The following is a 19799-nucleotide window of genomic DNA, read 5'->3' as shown; positions in this document are numbered from 1 at the left end:
TGTATCAATTTTTATCCATATGCGCAGCATTAAATGATAGATGCAATCTATTTAGCAGAGTTACTGTAATCTTTGATTAATGAATATTACATTTGAACTTAATTTGGCTTTTGTGTGTCCTTTCTTGTTGCCCTTGAGCCATGAGGTGTAACAAAATGGGGGCTCTTCCGGGATCTTTTACATATTTCCTCCTACAATACAGTTGTTTATCTGTCAAAATACAAACACCATTTGGATAATGAAATTCAAATCATGAAGCAGAAATTAATATTAATAAATGAGGAGTGAAACAAAAAAAGAGGAGTGAAAAAAGGCCATCTGTGCCCTGCCCAGCCGATGCTTAGTAAAAATCAAACACACTTGTTATGACTGTCTGTCAAAAACATATAAAAATAAACCATTACATCAGACAAAAATTATCCTCTTTACCATGCTTTTATTAAGACCCGCTTTTTTAAGTTCACATTCATCTGAAGCTCCATTAGCCAGTTCCACACCGCTAAGCTGTACGGTGAGATTGGTAAGTATGGAGCTCATTATGACATCACCAATCATGACAGGCTGATGAAAAACTCAGATTCCACTACACTTTGCCCTTCTGCAGCTCCTCAGATCAATGGAGGGAATAATGGTCCTTGAGATAATTTTCAAACTTCGTAAAAAATGTCCAGTCAGCTGGCAAGAACGTAATTGAAAACATTGCCGTATGAACCACATGGAGGCTAGCATATGTATCTAAGCATTAGAAGTAATGAACAGAAAAAGGCATGAAGATTAAATCAAGACATAGCAGCAATTTTTGATTTTATATATTTTGTTTCTCATGGTAAAATAAAATAAATAAATGAACATAATGATACAATACTATTCTTTCCAGTGAATACAATACCAAAAGAAAATAATAATACTAATACTACTACTACTACTACTACTAATAATAATAATAATAACAATTAATAATAACACTTTATGCAAAATAACATTTCTAATATATTACTTTTGGATTTGGGGATGAAACATGACCTGGAAATGTTTTGGCGAAATTTGTCCTTATAGCAATCATAGTAATTTGAGATATCCTGCCTAAAACCAGCCTATAACATTCATAATTAAGTTAAAATGTCAAACAGGGTCACTTATTATTTATGCACCAACTGCCAATCTGACATGTGGTTTTTCTCAGGCAAAAACAAGACAATTTGTCCATAGCAGCAGACAAGATTTGACTCCAAAACCCTAGAAGGAGAGAGAGAGAAATCTAACCATGCTGACACCCAGAATGTGTGAAAGCTATGACAAACCCAGACTGCTAGCTGTGCTGGAACTCTGCATGGCCTTCATATCTGTCACTTCAATAATTGCAGCAGCTTTAGAAGTGATAAACTTCCTATAACTCACTAATGCCCCAAAATTCAAACTTGACTCTTCACGATAACCAATGCATTCATAAATGTAAACAAATTTAGGCCCAATCCCAATTCTACCCCTTAGCCCTTCCCCTTTCCCCTTTCCCTGTATCGATTCTCTTTTGGTTTGAGGGGTAGGGGTAAGGGCCAGATAGCCCTTCAAACAAAGAATTTTCGGGACCACACTTCAAACGAAGGGGTATGAATGATCTCGGCAACATGGCTGTTACAGCGAACAAAAAGACACCTAAATGTAAGGGTTTTTTTTTTGGCATAAATAACGATTTTAACAAAAAGTAATCATTTGTTTTATGTTACATTAAATTGTGAGTTCATATTAACAGTCATGTTACTCAAAGAAATGTTAGCAAAAAATCACTAATATTTGCTAACGTCATTTCATTACAGACTGCATGATAGTGCCACAGCATATGTCTGATCAGGGCAAAACTGCCGTAGACATTGATGGGGGCTAATCCCCCCAAAAATTAGAAATGGCTAAACAATTTTCCCAAATATTGCCTATTAGCGAGAGAGCGAGAGAGAGAGAAAGAGAAATGGAAGTTGCGTGTATTCGCATCTGTGCGTTTATCTTTTAGAGTGAGTTTACTTAAAAACAGCGATTGTATCCTCTCGTCGCTGGAAAATATCATGTAGCGATTCAGTACTTAAACTGTATTTAATAAAAGTCGTGAGGAAGCAGTTGACAAGTTTAGTTTCTCCTGGATGTGTGAGCTATGCGATTTCCGAAATGTGTGTGTGTGTCAGTAAGCAGCTCATTTATACAGAAAGATAATTAAAGTCTCTAATGCACACCAGCACACCAATATATGTGTGTATTGTAAGAGCTAGACGACGAATGATGACATGTGATGGCATAGTGGTGTCCCATTCCTTAGGGGCATATTTTCACCCCTACCCCTTGACACTCTGTTTCAAGGGACAAGAGGAAGGGGTACAAAATAGAATTGGGATTGGGCCTTAATCTTGCAAAGTGTTACCAACATTCTTCATAGTCAGCACCATTGATTCTGGAAGAGACTGACAATAGCTTTTTGCTAGCAACATGATACCGGTGATATTACTGTTGAAAAAACATGATAATACGCATTAAAAAATAAATAAATAAATAAATAAAATAAAACATAGCACTAATAGATCATTTATCAGATTAAACAATACTTATCAATACTTTTCTGTACTGAATGAAACATAAGTACTTTTTGTGCTGAGCATGTTGCAAAGCTTTATAGGGCTGCCTTCTTTGCTCAGCATAAATAAGATGCCTCTATAGATTGTGCTACCTTAAAATGTTCTCTAGGTTGGCAGCTTGTAATGTTGTTTTTTTTTTTTCAAAAGACTTCGGAAGGAAGACAAGTAGCGTAAAAGTGAAGTTCTCCTACCAGCATTAATTGTACGCAGAGCTAAAGGGACAATAATTGAAATTAGCACAATGATAGCACAGCACTTTTAGCTCCGCTAAATTGATTCAATTTCTACATTTGTCAGGGAGCGCCGGCAAAGGAGAGCAAAATTGGTTTCCTTGCAGTAAGCTCACTTTAATATATTTCAAATTAGCCTGGTGTGGAAATCCTTTATGGCACCAGCTACAGCGAAAATAAGCTACTCAAGTGTGGAAAAATGACCCTTTCTAATCGTTCTCACTTCTTTCCTAAACAAGTTTGCAAATTGACATTTATTAGCAAGGAAAACTGAATTACTAAGATTTACAATACAGTGAACATATTTTAGGATGCCTTTGACAATGAATAAGTGTGGAATAGAAGCTTTCAACCTTCTCAGTAAATGAATATCTGTTTCACCTTTCCACTACTCAGCTGAAATCACCTTCAATAACCAATGCGTTTGCAAATGTCTGACAGGCTACACTCAACAGTTTCTAATGGAACAGCAGGCTACAGAAAGTGAGAAGAGTGTAATGGATTTTGAGTGGTTAATTGGCTTCATCAGAGGCGTCCAGGTTCCGCTCCCGCATGGGAGGGCAGATCGGCACCCAGCTGTTGTCGAGATAGAGGACGTGGTGTGGTTGACCCGGTAAATAAGCTCTGGGACTTCATCATCCTTCTTGACGATGTCTTAGAAGACCCACAGGCTGTTGGTAGATTAATGCAGATGCATTCATGATATGCGCACGGCTGTTTATGGCAATAATGGTATGCTTTTGGGAAGCAGCAGCAAGCTTGGCGTGTATGCATGGTGGATCATTACTGAAACTGTGTGTGTGCCTGTCTTCCCAGTTGCTTCAATAGAATACTGTCAATCTTCCATTTGCCTCCGTGTCATTTCCAAAATCCCTGTTCCTGCTGTTACTTAGCGCTCAAGGAAAATACTTCAGCAACCATTATTCTTTAGGTTTGTGACTCAGAAAATGGAGTCAAATAGCAAGAATAAACATATTGATGCTGGTTAAACGTGATGTATTGTTTCATGCAGTCACTCTAAGCTATCAATTTGATCTGCAGTACATCGACAATGTTGTTGACGCTTGCTCTTCTGATTCTTCGTCAAACACACATACGTACACCCCACTGATCTAGCGTTTGATGAAGCATAGCAAACCTCTCTTGACTCTCCTTCGTCTTGTTGTCACCTTCCATGTAATAAGAGGCACATCACACATCTCCACGTAGACAAATGTAGGGCAGCCATTGAATCAGATGTATGCATTGTGCCCATTTATGCATTAGTGAGGTCTCACTTTTGAGAACAGTCAAGGTGGTTCTTAACCCTTAGATTCATATCAACCCAACAGATGATGTACGCACTCCAAATGGCTTCATTCTTTCAGCACACTGCCATGTGGAGACAGCAATGTTTAATTAGTTCAGCATGCTTACAAAGGGACTTACGAAGAAAACAAACCAAGGGGTCCAAGTAGCACAGGTGGAAAGATCAATCTAAGCCATGTTGTGTGTCCTTGCAAGCCACTGTTACTAGTCCGAGCACAAACATCAAACCAAGACTATATAATTAGCATGAAAAAGCTCTTGCAGTGTCATATTTGGGATTTGGTGATTTCATGCAAGCATGTTTAAGTTATATTAATCAGCAATGGCAAGATAATTACAGTGGGCAAGAAAACAGCATTGTTTAACAACAAACTATTAATCAGACGTTTTGCATTCACAGGGCTAAAAGCATTAACTAATAAAAATGATAAATCCTACATGTTTGAAGAATAGATAATTGCAAGCAGCATAGCTTGAGGATGTCTAAAGGATGTCTCTGAGCATTAGTCTCACACTGTGTGTGTTTATTTGTGTCTTCCTGTTTGCAGATTCAGAGGGCGGACACATCTCAGATTATTGTCCTCACATGTGTCTTGCCTGGTTGTGCCATGGCCCACCCCTTTCATTACGGTGGCCCTGCTGCAGGATCTAGGGTCCACAAGGTACATTCTGCAACCTGCCGATAGCTAGTTTCTAAATTTACTGACCAAAAATATTTCTTACTGGCAATGAAACTATATTTACTGTAAATTACTTCTATTTAAAATGCATTTTGTCCCTGTAACAACTGAATTATTTAGCTATTTTCTTGCAAGGAGTGCAACAGATGTTTCCTTTAGTACTGGGTCTGTATTTATTTGATCTGAATCGTTCACATTACTTAGTTACCAGCCAGCTGGCAAGTGGCTCAGTTTTATTTACTTGGCAAAGCTAATTTTCACTTGCATTTGGCATGTGTTAATTCTGGACCCAGGATATGACCACTGGGTCTGCTGCCTGCTCTCTACCCTCCTCCTTGTTCTCTGAGGAGTCGGTGCTGATTAATCGAGAGGGATTCACTGCTCCAGGAACAGTTCCAGTTTCTTGCTGGTGTTCAGTGTAAATGTTTGTACAGCCCCTTGTGGAATGATGGAATACAGAGAGATCCCAGAGGACAGCATTGCTACTGGGGGCGAAAGTGAAGACTAAAGAGAGAAGAAGGAACTTTTGTTGGGCGAGAGGTTAGGCAGCAGCTGTAATGCTGTGGACAATCATGCATGACGCTGCAGCCCTTTACAAGAAAGAATGGTTATGGGCCAAGGTCTGCTAGCACAGGAGCATTTTAACACTGACAACACCACTATTCAGTAGCCATCGCAGAACTCCAGTTAACATAAAATATGGGGATAAACTGTGTGAATATAACTAGCCACACATCTAGGGTGTTTCCCTGCCTTGATCTTTAGACATTACATAGGGAAAGTGGTTTGATGGATGGATGAATATTAGACAAAAATATACTCTCAGAAAAAAAAAAAGTAGAAAACCTGGGGTGGTACACTTTCGAAATGTACTAATATGTACTCACATTTTAGCTAGTAATATGTAATATTTTGGAATAAATGATGTACAAAAGCATACAATGTCCCTTGTGATAGCTTTTGCAGACCTACCTTTTTGTCTGTGAGTATTTGGTAATTTTTGTTTAGCTACAGTTCAGACAGGAACCACTTTGGCAAGTTTACTTGAGTTTATTGAACACAATTTATCTTTGGCGGTCTGGTTCCTTATAGGGGTTCTTGCTCCCAGAATAATTGAACATACAAGAGCTTTAACATTAACCCACTGGAACCATGAATTTAGAAATACATAACAATTAAGACTTTTAATAAAGTCTTTAAAGCAAACAGTGATAATCATGTGGATGTGGCAGTGGTACGTCTATCCTGTAGCCTGGTTATAAAGATTGGTGTCTCTCAGTAGTGAGGTCCATACCAGCTAAGATTTTGGAAGCCTTAGTGATCTGAAATGATGTTCTCGTTAACAAGGTTTCAGGAGGAGCACGTCAGATACTTAGCCTAATCAACACAGTTGGACCACAATCTAGTAATCAATTCCACAGTATAAATATCGCTGACTTACCTCTATCCATGACGGTTAATCAGCATCCCTCCATCCCCCCCCCCCGTCTCCTCACTTCGAGTTCACTTTATAATTAGACGGGGAAGGGGGGGGTACTCTAGGTTCGAGCCATTCCCGAGCTCGGAGCTCTTCCCCGGACAGCACGCCAAATACGCATGCCATACCTCAGCTAATTATATGTAAGCATGAACTCGTGAAACAAAGAAAACAACAGCCAGAAGGTGTTCAGTAATGTGCTCATGCTTATAATGGGGAAGGAGGGAGGGTTGCGAGCTGTTGTCCATTCTTACAAGCAGTAGTGCCACGTATATATATATATATATATATATATATATATGTCCCTTGTCTAATAGGAGAGTGGTAGTGATTGGAGCGATTTGACAGCTGACCGCGTCAGCTGTTCACAGCCTTGCCTCCATGGCCTGACTGAACTAACGCTGCGCTCGATAAGTATTTTATTTCATAATACCTCAAGGTAAGTTAACAAGATATCATCATGCTCAGAGAATACTGAGCAGTAAACACAGAGCAGGTACCCCATGGATTGTAACACAGCAGTAGTAGTACCAGAAAAGACTGATTAGCTTGTTCAAGTGCGTTTGGTTTGGATTAGAGGAAAACTCTGCAGGACAGTGAACCTCAAAGGCTGGATCTGGAGAACCATGCTGTATATCAACTGCTGGGACAGTGAGCCGGGCCATGACTTAATTCTTTTGATAATGTAGAGATTTAACAGCACGTTGCCACTTCGCTGACAACACTACAAAGAAAGGTGGTAATAAACTATATATATATATATATATAGATGATTACATTTGGAAAGATACAAGCTTTGATTCCGAAAGCCTAAGGTAGAGATGCGGTGTTAGTTTAATAAACCTTTGTAGTTACAGCCAGGCTGTTTACAATGAAAACTTGAAAGAAGCAATATTTAACATAATGTATATATAGCAACTACATTGCATCCAAAGTGAACTAAATCCAACAGAAATGCAAACACAGGTCTGCACGTTTTCAAATGCTTAATTCAGCCATCACTACCTGAGTTCTCCAATCCTCATTTGCAAAAGCTATTTGACACTCTCAGACATTCTCATTGCTTTCTGCTGTCCACTGTCAGTCTGACAATTGCTTGCATGAACATGAAACTAGGCTTGAATTAACTGAAAATGTCCACTCTGCTCTATCAACTTCAGTGTAAATGCACAGTTAAAGTGTGTCTTGTTATTGTGGCGCCATCTTCTAAACGGCATTGATTTTTTAAATGTTTTGAATCAATTTTCAATAAACAGTGTGAAGAATTTTCACCCACCACTACTGTCATCGATACAGAGGAATATTTTGGACTAATTTGATGAATTCACCCATAATGTAATATAGCTGCATATCTGTTTTTCTCTTGTCATGATAGAGCACTTGCTTCATCTGGAGAGCAGAGCGAGTGGGTGGATGATAAGAGGGGCAGGGGGTGTTTGTCAGTAGAAAACATAGAGGTCATCCGTACCCTTAGAGGCTAATTGAAGGGTGTAAAACACTCACCCCACTGGAAGTACCCTGGCCCTGTGCTCCACTTGCCCCTCGTTGACACCCTGAAGAGGGAAATTGTACACTGCTACTCAAAGGAACTTTTAGAAGGTCATGAAGTCATGGAGCTAACACCCACATCAGATCTATTTCTTCACACATAATTAGCAGATTGCATATTTCATGTGTTGTGTCATAATCCATAGAAAATGTATTACCCCAATCAAATATTCAAACCAACTTTTTGTATAAAAGGTCTTAAAGTATAATAGTAACCTATCTAAGTTGCTACATGTATTATAAAACAGTGGACACTAACAGTTTAAATGACTTTATTTTAAATAAGAAGCTTTTATTCCATTTGTTCGGTTCCCCTTTTTGAGCCATGTAGAAAAGTCAGCCTGCTGTATTTCTGATATCCAGCCCGAGGCTGTGCTTTGGGACTCCCCACCACACTGAGAGGACCTAATATTCCCCCCTGGAGGCAAATCTGTTCACATCAATGGCTTGACTTCACAGAGTGTGATTTTGGTCATGATACTGCCATCCATGGCTAAAGGATTCCTATTGTCAAAATCATGAGTCCTTGGACTTACAAATGGATGCAGAAGGCAAATATGCTACAGATTGCACATCATATTTTGTGAGAAAGTCTGGCGTGACACTATATTTTTGGAATCAGCACTCTAAAATTAGTAAGAAACAAGTACCTAATTTTAAACTCATAAAAGCTACTTTGTTCATTCTTTAAGTGATCTTTTGAGTTGATGGTGATTAGATTCACAGTTTTGGACTGCCGCTTTGAACTTGAGAACAGAATGACACATCCGGCGTGTGATACTGCAATGCTTTTTCAGCTTTGAATCATGTCTTTGGCTAAAAATGTTTGTACAGTCTGGCATGAGATATTGTACACATTGCACAGTCTGCCTTTTTTACCAGTTTGCTTCTTGATAGTCATTCACAGAGAAACATTACAGCAAATGTATTAAGTTTTTCTTTTAACATTTTTAGCAAATTAACTAAATGTCAGGTTAGTTTTAGTTTCTGGAATAGATTGTTAGGTTTTATTTCGTGAACATATTCGTTTTTTACATAGTTTCATAATGGTTAGCAAAATGTTTTGAATTGCAATTACATTAATAATCACGATAACGACATCAAAGGAAAATAATCACCAAATTTGGGATAATCACGCAGACCTTTACAATAATAACCCTGCATTAAGTGTCCCCTCTACTTTCTGAATGCAGCGTGCTGATCTTTTCCTGTGACATTTACTAAACTTTAAGTACCGGTGATGACAGGTCATCAAAGTAGCCTATTAAGCCATAAGTTCCTTACACGGTTAACCTGGCCATTATAACAGTGAAAAACAGGCTGATGTGTGTCATCAACAACAGGCTCATTAAAAAAGTAAAACATATCAGTGCTTTTATTTCTAAGCCCAAATTTAGTTTGCACATTCAGTTATGCGAGCTCTAACAAATGAGCTCATGGCCCTCACTGTCACTTCTATGCTTAATTCTCCAACTGAAGCTTTGTTGCAAAGCGATTAAAACTAAGGATGGCTACATAAGATTATATGTTCTGGAAAATGCTTACTACAGCATAATGTGCCCAAAAGGCACTTCTTTTTTTTTTTTTTACACAATGTCACAGATTTCTTGATCAGCCAAAGCACAGGGGTCTTTCAGCTGCCAATCCTTTGTGCATGATTTGTATAACTGAAACAACTTTCCCTGGCAATGTAATACTTTTCATTTTGGTCGCTGCAAAACTTGATTCAGGTTCCAGTTAGAAGGTGGGTGTGAACCTGAAATGATATTCACCACCCATTTAACTTCTGTAATTTGACTTGATTGTATCCATTGAGAAATAAGTGAGAAATGTACATTTTGATTGAAGTTTATGAAGGCATTCTTTTTCTGTGGTAAATGCATCTTGAATGATGCAAAATAAGACCAGCAAAGTATATAATTAATGTAAAGGCCAATATTGACATCATGTGACCTCTTATGATAAGTATTTTGCGGGTTTTTAAGTTTCTCATCTCTATACATCAATATATACCAGCAAGCTAACATGCAGCTACTCTGTAATTGTAGATTACTCTAAGTTTATACTCATTTGTGTTTCTTAAAATGTATCATGTTTAAGTTACTTGTAATCTGAATATTGCAACAGTTCACCTGAAAATTTTGTAGCTTTATATTGACTCTTTTTAAAACGTGCTATCAACAAACACCATGGATGTCAGAGGATGCAGCACCCCAAGGTTTTTTTTTTTTTTTTTTTTTGTATGAAGAAACATGCACATTCATAAATTTTTCATCAGAACATATCTGCAGCAGTGAAGTGAAAAAGAAATCACACTTCACCAATCACTGCAGTTCAAAAACATACAGTACATTACATAGTATCAACAAAATTAAAGACATCAAAATTTCATCACACTGCATGACTCCATTATGTGTCATAGGAGGTTTGGGATCCATCATAACTATGACCTATTTAGTGGAGGTTGGGAAAAAATCTATACAGTAGAGTATTGCAATAGTCTTTTGTTCTTGTGCTGAGTTGCTTAACTGAAGCCAAGTATTGATTTGTAATTGTTATTATTATATATTTCAAGGCTTTGACATTTTGAGTATATAAAAATGCATTACTTTTTAAATTTGAAGGGATAATATTTGACAGCAGAATTATGAAATGCTTCTACATTTAAATGCAAGTAAACTCATTATTATTTACACTATAAAGCAATTTGCAAGATTTTTTTTTGAATGCATTATTTACTTACATCAGTGAATATTAATAAATAAACAGAAAAATGCAAATAATCACATGTTTTACAATTTACATTTAAATTGATTGCGACAGTAAACCTTCATAATCTGGAATATTCAGTGAGTAAATATAGAGAATATTCTAATCCTATGCATTGATTTATCAGTAATTAACCTTAATTTATGTAATAGTGTTGATTAAGGTTAAGGCCAATCTTTAGTCCTCTGGATGTTTACCAACTCTTGAGGAACAAATAAATAAAAATAAAATAACTGTGTGTGAAACCATTAACCTCAAATCCCACTGGAATAGTCCTTGTGGGTACGAGCTAAAGCAATTTGCAAATACAGCTTGTATAAAGTATACTGCTGAGGCTAATCTCTACATTTTATTGCTCAGGCACCTCCAGGGGCAACCAGAGGAGAAAAGGGCCTATGCTATAGGGTTGTGTACTTCATTTATATAAGTAACTATACATAATGAAAAAATAAAAATAAATAAATAAAAAAAAATATATATAAGTGTTTACTCTGAAACTGGCTTTTCTCTGTGTACTCAAAACCATTTCTATAAAACTTTATTTTAATTTTTTTATTATTATTAAATATATATATATTATTTGCGCATTTGAATTTATAATTGCAAACTAATTATGATATAATCTAATTATGATTCTGATGAACTGTAATGTATTAAACTGTAACAGGTTACAATATATTCTGTCAGCTGAAGTAAACAGTGTGACCAAAAGCTTTGTGTTTTATTTACCAAACTTGGTATTGAATGAGTCACTTTATTGTCTACATTTATTTTACTTTATTATATACCTAAATCTAAAACTCAAAATGGTAATAAGTAGAAATAAACCAAATGAAGCAAAAAATAAAGAAATAAAGATGAAAAAAGAAAAGAAAGGACCCAGCCTTTAGAAACCCCTATCCATTGGCAACTTCTTTAGACATACACAGGGAACAGGGTTTCTCTTATTATTTCAGAGATAATCTCTCTAAAATTAATACAATTACTGCCCTAAATCAACATTTCAGTTAACAAAATGTGCAACACAGTAACATGCAATGCACTGTTTTTTCCGTTGATGATTATATCTGTCAAAGTCAGTAGATGCACATCCCATAGAATCCCACTGAGGCAATTTTGGCGAAACATTTATATTATGTTCATTCCACAGTAGGGTTTAAATGCATCCTTTTGAATCCTGTCCAGAAGCAGAATCTATGGGAGCTCCATCCATGCTAGGAAAATTAAATGACCGTGGATTGGACAGTAGGTTTTTAGTTAGTGTATTCTGGCCAACCTAGAAGCCTAGTTTCTTTCTATGATGATTGAATGAGCTCTTAAGTAGGTTAAGAAACAGTTCTCTATTTAACTTAAGTACACTTTTTTTCAATTAAGAATATTTTTTCCATCTTCACTTTTAGGAACAGCGTTGCATATACACAGAAATAGAACAAATAATGAAAAAAAAGAATATATATATATAATTATTATTGTTATTATTATTTTATTTATTTATTTATTTATTTTTATTTTTTTCGCCATTCTATGTGATTTCATTTAATGTAATATAGAGTTTTAATTGGTTTACATGTTTTTAGGTCCATTTTATGCCTCTTAAACATTTTAGTGTGTGTATGTCTTTAAGAACTGTATGGTTGGCCTGAAGCAGGAGCACTATAAGAGCAGTATGGCAAACAAACATGGAGGCCATTAACAGCTTCCACTCACACCCGGACTATAAAGTTACTTTCATGGACTTACCTTCCTGGACACTTACAGCCCGTTAGATTTAACTCAGATTGGATTGCATATACACTGCTGGACACTCACATTGGTACTCAACAACACACAGGGATTCTTGGACTGTTTTTAGGGTATGGACAAAATAACTGTGTTCTATTAACAGACTGAGATTACCTGGTTTTGTTGAGTTGTTTTAAAGTCTTTTATTGTGACTCTGTATAATACACCAATCGTATTAAACAATATTTTTTTTTATGTCATGTGTTTAACACGTTTTAACTCTCACACAGAAAAGTCAGACAGATTTTACACCACTGTGACTGTAAGTACTTTCTCTTAAAAACATTGTTTTAAAACTAGAGAAGGATTTTAAAAACTCTGTCCAAAGTAATTTTAACCGTGAAGTGTGTTTTAGAGAGAGTGTTGAGTTAAAACTTGTTAAGATGGAGGAATATGTGAAGGAGAAAATGGCGGCAAAAGAGGTGGAGTGTTTTAGCAGGCAAGACAAAAAGTTGGCAAAACAGATGAAGGATAAAAAGAAACTTCCAGAACCCACTGTTTCCCCTCACACATAAACCACCAACCCTGCACCTGCCATCATCAGCTCTGCTGCACATCCACTCTTCTGCACCACCATCTCATCAGCTTCACGGACCGATGACAGAGCGAAGGACGGAATCACACTCATCAAGACATCATCAGGGCCTGATCTCTCCACCATCTTCTCCATTCTTCCCTTCTCCAGCGAAGAAGTCATCACTTTACAACAGGATTCCATCTCACTTTCCATTTCCCATTTTCACACCATACTAACCAGACCCACATCATTGTCCACCACGGCTTACTGTACAGACGGATCAAGAGTGAGGACGGACAGCACAGAATGCAGCTTGTTGTTCCTAAGGCCTAAATCCCATGCACGCTGCAGACAGGACAACAGGACAACAGAGTGACATCACAGATCGTTAAAATCGGTCCTTCGCATCCTGGTGGCCAACGGTCTGCAAGGATGTCTGGCAGCATAGGGGAATGTGGAACGTGCACCGTCAGTCACCAAAACTACCATCCATCACTTCACTCAATTTCATCAACAACCATCGAGCAAGGAAGGAGGAATCAACAGAGGGAGCAGCGGGCCAGCCATGCTAAGTACAGAAAGCACCAAGGAGGAACTGTGCCACCTAACCAGGGTTACCCAGGTTGGTAGCAGCTGCCACCTTTCTACAACAGTTCCCATTCTCCTTCCAGCAAACTAGGGCCTGCCTGGGAATGCCTGGTTTTAGCAATTTTTTTTCCAAAGACATTTTAAGCCAAACTGGAAAATAGGATACAAATTTTATGGACAACAGGTGACATAACTCTTAAGAGTCCAGTGTCTTCCCCGAGGTGCTGTAGGCAAATGGGGGAGACTATGTGACACTGTCACACAATTTACATGTTTTAACCACTCTATTCATTACAGTGATTGTATGTATTATAGAGTTTTAATTGGTTTACATGTTCTTAGGTCCATTGTATGCCTCTTAACCATTTTAGTGTGTGTATGTCTTTAAGAATTGTATGGTTGGCCTGTCAGGGGATCAGTTACAAACTCATACAGTGTGCAGAAAAAAACAACCAAAATACACACTGAAACCAAACTCCAGAGGACAAGGAAAAGGCAGTCACCTGCTCAAAAAGTGCCTCATGTCATGAAAGATGGTTAGACTTAGATTAATATGTCAGATAAACACCAGCCACATGTTTTTTATTTTATTTTTATTATTATTATTATATTTAGTGCGATAAGCTTGGGACCACCAGTCTCGGTTTAGGATCCACTTGGCTTTTTCAGGAAAGGGGATTTGAATTCGATTAGCTTCCCTGACTCCTTCACACACAGCCCGTCTCAGAGCAATGGCACAAAGAGGTGATAAATGGGATATGGAGAGAGAGAAGGTGGAAACCATTCTGGCATGTCTTTTATCTTCCACACAACCAGCAACTCTCTTTCACTGATATCTTTGCATCTACTCCACTCCTGCCCTATTTTTTCTCCCCTCAGCTGTGTTTCTGTTAATATTACAGGTATGAATATGTTTGTTTTCTTCATTTGCATACTGTCATTAACTGTATGGCACTCCTAATTCCAGGTGACCATCGGTCCAAAAAATAAAAAAGCACAACCTAGATTATTTATTGCTTCACAATAAACTGTTAAACAACTGTAGGGTTAGCGGTGTTAAATGCTGCGTGTCGCCTTAATTGAACAATCTTTGTATACATTTCAGTTATTTTTAGACACATTGACAAGCAGAGTTGGCACGGTTGGTCATTCAGTAAATTTGGTAAGAGAGATACTGTACTGATTAAGTTGTTCAGTTCCTCTGGCCCGTAGAGTTGAAATTATTATTTTCATTATTATTATTTTTCCCATTTTCTTGTGCAATGGCGAGCTGCACACTGTGTGATTCACCTATCGAATTAGATGACGGTCATAATCGCTGTACTGTATATCTTTTTTGGGACCTGAGCACCTTAAACAGGCCCATTCAGATCCTTGTCCTAGCTGTATTTTTTTGTGAATTAGTGAAAACCGCCTTGCAGGATGGGATGCTCAATCAGATTATTCCCCACAGACACAACCCATTCAGAATGCAGGATTAAGAGTATAACATTGGCGGTTGTTTCACCAAAAAAAAGTGAACACCTTCTCTGCATTGGAGCACAGAGTGGAACAGCTGACTGAAGGTATGGGCCAGATTCAGGCACTCTTGGCTTCCATGAAAAAGAATGAAGAAGCAGCATTTAGCAGAATCGAAAAGAGTTGATCCTGGTAATGAGAGCGCTTCTGATGTGGTCTCAGTGTTTGCATCCGACTCCTTTTTTGGATAAACATCCTGTCATGACAGAGACAATTATAAGCCCAGTATCATTGCTTTCAAGCAGTGCAATGAGTTCAGGTCATTATGGTGAACCAGTATCAGTAGCAAATTATTTGCAAGGTAAATGAAAGGTGGCTTTGGCAAAATTCAACCTAGATGCTCCACCTAGTGCAACTAATCAGGCTCCATACCTGTTTTGATGTGCTTCTGGTCAGGCTAATACAATTGTTTCAAGAGCGCATTGACCATGCGGCCTGACAAGGTAACCCGTATGCTTCTAGTACGGCAAATGCAGGGTCAGTTGGCTTGGATTCAGTTCCACCAGTTGAAACTGTAGTGGCGTCACTTGCACAGGCTGATGAGGCGCTGCATTCTGAGCTGTGTTGCCCACAGCCAGAATACAAATGGACTGATACACTTTTGCGTAAAATGCACAGTGCTGTGGTGAATGTTGGATGCATCTCAAATACGCTAACACGGTTGCTGTTGTCACTTAATGCCTCACTACCTTCAATGGACAATTCAGGATGTGCTGAAATACTACAAGTTTCACTCCAAGCAGTTGGAGCAGCTGCATCATAATGTGGCTGATCTCTGGCTTTTCTGACAAAGCTAAGGAAATAGGCATGGCTAGCCCAGACTCTGTTGCCAGAATCTGGTAAAAACATTTTGCGCCAACTTCCCCTAGTTCCGGGACCGGTATTTGGTGCACAGGCTCAAGAAGTATTAGACAGAAGTTTCCTTGCATCTAAAATGCAAGAAAGAAAGAGAAAGAAAGAAAGAAAGCAAGAAAGAAAATTAAACAAATTAAATTAAATTGAATGAAGACAGGGCAGAGGAAGACAAGAGTAAATAGACAGAAAATTATGGGAAACCATTGAGAGTGATTGAGCAACCACCCAGAAATCCTCCCAACAGCCTTCATGCCCCCACCCCTCATGAATAAGCTTATCTGTTAATTGATACTAATGAGCGGTGTGAGCTGTTGACAAGTGTAAAGAGTTCAGAGCCATGATTGATGTGAAGTTTCAAGCCTGTCGGATCCTGATTCTCTAACATGCTAATCTCAACTATTTTACTCCACTGACAATAAATATTTGATCAAGGTTTTTTTTTTTTTTTTAAGATGAATTGTTGCTGATTTTCAATTATCAAGGTTTTAATTAATTAACAATTTCACAATCCCTCATCTTATGTCTTACACTTCATTTCCACTTGGCATATAGCCTACATTTATAAGCAATCTTTAGCAAACTTTTACAAGTACCCTTGGAAAGTATTAAAGCTTTTTTTTTTTTTTTTTACTTTGTACAAAAAGTATTCTCGTCACCTCATAATGTTACGGTTGAACCACTGATGACAGATGGACTCTTCTGATTATGTCTTTCATACCTTCTGGACTTTGACAGTGTCTATCGTTGACGCTTGAGGCTTAGACCTTTAGAATGATGTATAGTTTGTCAAGATTAATTATGTCCCTTTTCATTTAATCTATTCATAAACACTGACATGTGCAAACAAAGAGCGTTCAGTGCCCGGGGGAGGCCAGGTAATGCAAGTAGAGCTCGCTGCTGCCTGCGGTGGACATCCAACCCCGTCCACGTCCAAGCGTGACGTCAGAAACCACACCCACATCCAAAGACGTCACAGATCCAACCCTGCCCACCCGGATGTGCCATCATAAACCGCGCCTATATCCGTCTACGTCATGTCCTCATTAAATTTCAAACAGGAAGAAGCGTCGAGAAGACTAGAAGATACGTTGAAGAAGTTTGTGTTGTTTTTAATCGGTAAAAGAAGGAAATATTGTTTTGCGATTGCCAGAAAGAAGAAGAAGTTGTTGTTTTCTGTATTTGCCAGTTGCCCAGAAGAGTAAGAAGTTATCTGCCATGGCTGTAAGTAATGAAAAATTTGGTTCTTAGCCCGGTGTAATTCCAAAAGTGTTTGTCACACTGTATGTCTCTGCTTAACGTTAATAGTTAAAATGGTAAAAATGTATACATTAAATTATCAAGGAATATTTTGTTAGACATGAAGTGAAATTAACTGACTGACTTCTAGCTGACTTCACACAGGCACGTTATAAGGCTACCAACACTGCTGTGTTTACTTTCATAATATCTATAATGTTCCTAACTGTATCCTGATAAAATGTATGTGCATTGATTCATCCTTCATGTTTTTTTTTATATCCCTGACACATAATACTGATCTCTCTCTCTCTCACACACACACACACACACACACTTCACCTCTTTCACATACATGTACTCCACTGGCCCCACGCAAAACATATAGAATATATTTAATGATAAATAACACTGACAACTCTTGCACAATAACTAGTTTGAGCAACCACATCATTTCACTATGTCTTACTTGATAACTCTCTGTTCGTGGCAAATCTTTGTATCCTTCTATATTAATACACATAATATTTATCATGTTTTACAGTATCCTACACATCTGCAGTCCAAACCTGATCCAGAACAGTTCTGCCGTGATGGGGGGTTTGAATGTCCCTGCTGCAGTTTCACCACTGAAGAGAAGTTCTCTTTTACACTTCACCTAGAGAACCACATAAGTCATGCAGTGGAGCATGGAGGTATGGGGAGAGCATGTCTTTAGATATTGATTGGTTTTTGTGTTTTTAAATAATATATGCATGTATATGTATGTTGTATAATCTAAATATGTATGTGAATCTCAAAGAACAACAAGATGAGCTGTAGTTTCTTGGGAACCACTAAAGTGATGAGAATGTTGTTGTTACTTATCTATGTGTGTTTTGTAACTTGCTGTGTACACTACAGTTTTTTGTTAACTTTTTTTTCTACAATCCTACAGGTTACTTCATCTTAAAATGAATGGCCCATGGAAGATCATTAAAACCAAGGTACAAGAATGCAATCATCAGTTTTTTTTTCAGTCCTTGTTCTGTAGTTTTATGTATAAAAAAAATTAATTATATATTTGATAGAATATTCCAACCCAAAGAGAGGGACTGGATTGTTGTCTGTTCATGCTGATGGTAAGCTGTAATTCACAGATTCTGAGCAGTTATGGTGATGGCAAAAGTTTAGTTTAGTTTACATGCAGTATTTAGATTAATACAGTCTAGTGTTATCTGTACGGTACCGTACAATAAATTGGTGTCAGTAAATTTTTATATTTGAATTTTCTCAACGGTATTTGTTGTCTGTTTCAGTATGCACTCTATATAGCCCTGGACTGGACATTTGACTTTAGCCAGGTGATTACCTCAAATTTTCTTTTGGAAGGTTTTCCTTTTTTTATATATTTATTTTTTCCATAAATTTTTCGAATGCATTCTCAGTTTTTTATTTTGTGTTTTATCTGTTAGGATGACATCCCTCAGCTCCGAAGGTGGTGGTGTCGTTTGCTCTTGCAAAACATGTCACATCCAAGGTACACACAACTGGTTAATGAAATGAAATGAAATGGATTCTTCTGCATTCAAACTACCCAGACACACTAAATGTTTCCTCCTAGAATGTTAAGCAGTAACAAAACCAGTGGTGGACGAAGTACACAAATCAAGTACTTGAGTAAAAGTACAGATACATATAATAAAATATTACTCCAGTAAGAGTAAAAGTACTCCTTTTTCAATTTTACTCAAGTGAAAGTACAAAAGTACTCAATTTTTTATGTACTTAAGTAAAAAAGTACTGAAATTTTATATAGGCTACTTAATTAAATTTTATATTCGCACATATTTTTAATAATCCTACTGCTCAAAATACCTGGGATTTTTTCCAAAATAACAACTATATGGAGTCAAGATATATTTTTGTTGTTGATATGGACTACACTGATGAGAGTGATGTTAACTGTGAAAGCTTACACTGTGATGTACATGAGAGAAAACAGAGATGACCATCTGATTTTCACCAGTAAGAACAAAGTATTTTAAAGTTTGTTGTTTTACAGAACATCACAGTTAGGACTATATATGACATGATAATAAGGCCTGAAGTTAGGAAGAACATTTTAAAGGAAAATAATCATAATTCATAATCAGGCCCCCCTCCCCCCCTCACATAGAGGTTTTCAAGAGCTGGTGTGAATAAATATAGATTTAAGCTCAAAGAGACGGGATAGTCTGCACATGATTTGATATTTTATTCGGACCCAGAATACAGCGAGATGAACATCACAGAGCGCTGAACTCTCCTGCAGTGTGTGTTTCATTCATACTCGAAGCCTGAGGGTGCGCGCAGAAAGTCATATCAGGAAATTCCTAATATGGGCAAAAGCCTCCAACTAATCGCTGTATGAAAGCAGTTTTTACACAGAAAAAAAGGCCAGAAACTTTTGGAAACACGAAGACATTAAACATACGATTGCAATAATATATGGTTTTTCAAGTCATCTTCAGCAGGTGATAAAGTATGAACAATGCAGTGCTAATTGACAAAAAACATTTTGTAGTATATAAACAAATCAATAATATTTGTTATTGTCCAGCAGTTATAGATTTCTAAGCCAATTAAAAGTTAGAAATTTGAGAAAAATTTAAGTTGCCTATCGTATCCACTACCAGTCAACAGTTTTTGAAC

The 19799-nt window shown here is 37.4% G+C and overlaps 1 protein-coding gene and 1 long non-coding RNA gene across 3 annotated transcripts in view; one reads left to right on the top strand and one right to left on the bottom strand.

Moving 5' to 3' along the window:
* The window catches only part of grid1b (glutamate receptor, ionotropic, delta 1b), a 483532-nt gene that overhangs the window by 383717 nt on the left and 80016 nt on the right, over positions 1–19799 (bottom strand). The window lies entirely within an intron of this gene.
* LOC132122612 (uncharacterized) lies at positions 16987–18126 on the top strand. Its single transcript, XR_009426403.1, has 3 exons — positions 16987–17111; positions 17671–17821; positions 18064–18126. It is a non-coding gene; the product is annotated as an uncharacterized LOC132122612 (long non-coding RNA).

This window comes from Carassius carassius, chromosome 40 (genome assembly GCF_963082965.1).
Source record: "Carassius carassius chromosome 40, fCarCar2.1, whole genome shotgun sequence".
In the NCBI taxonomy this organism is placed as follows: domain Eukaryota; kingdom Metazoa; phylum Chordata; class Actinopteri; order Cypriniformes; family Cyprinidae; genus Carassius; species Carassius carassius.
The sequence above is the reverse complement of the archived record's forward strand: the minus strand, read 5'-3'. Positions and strand labels throughout refer to the sequence as shown.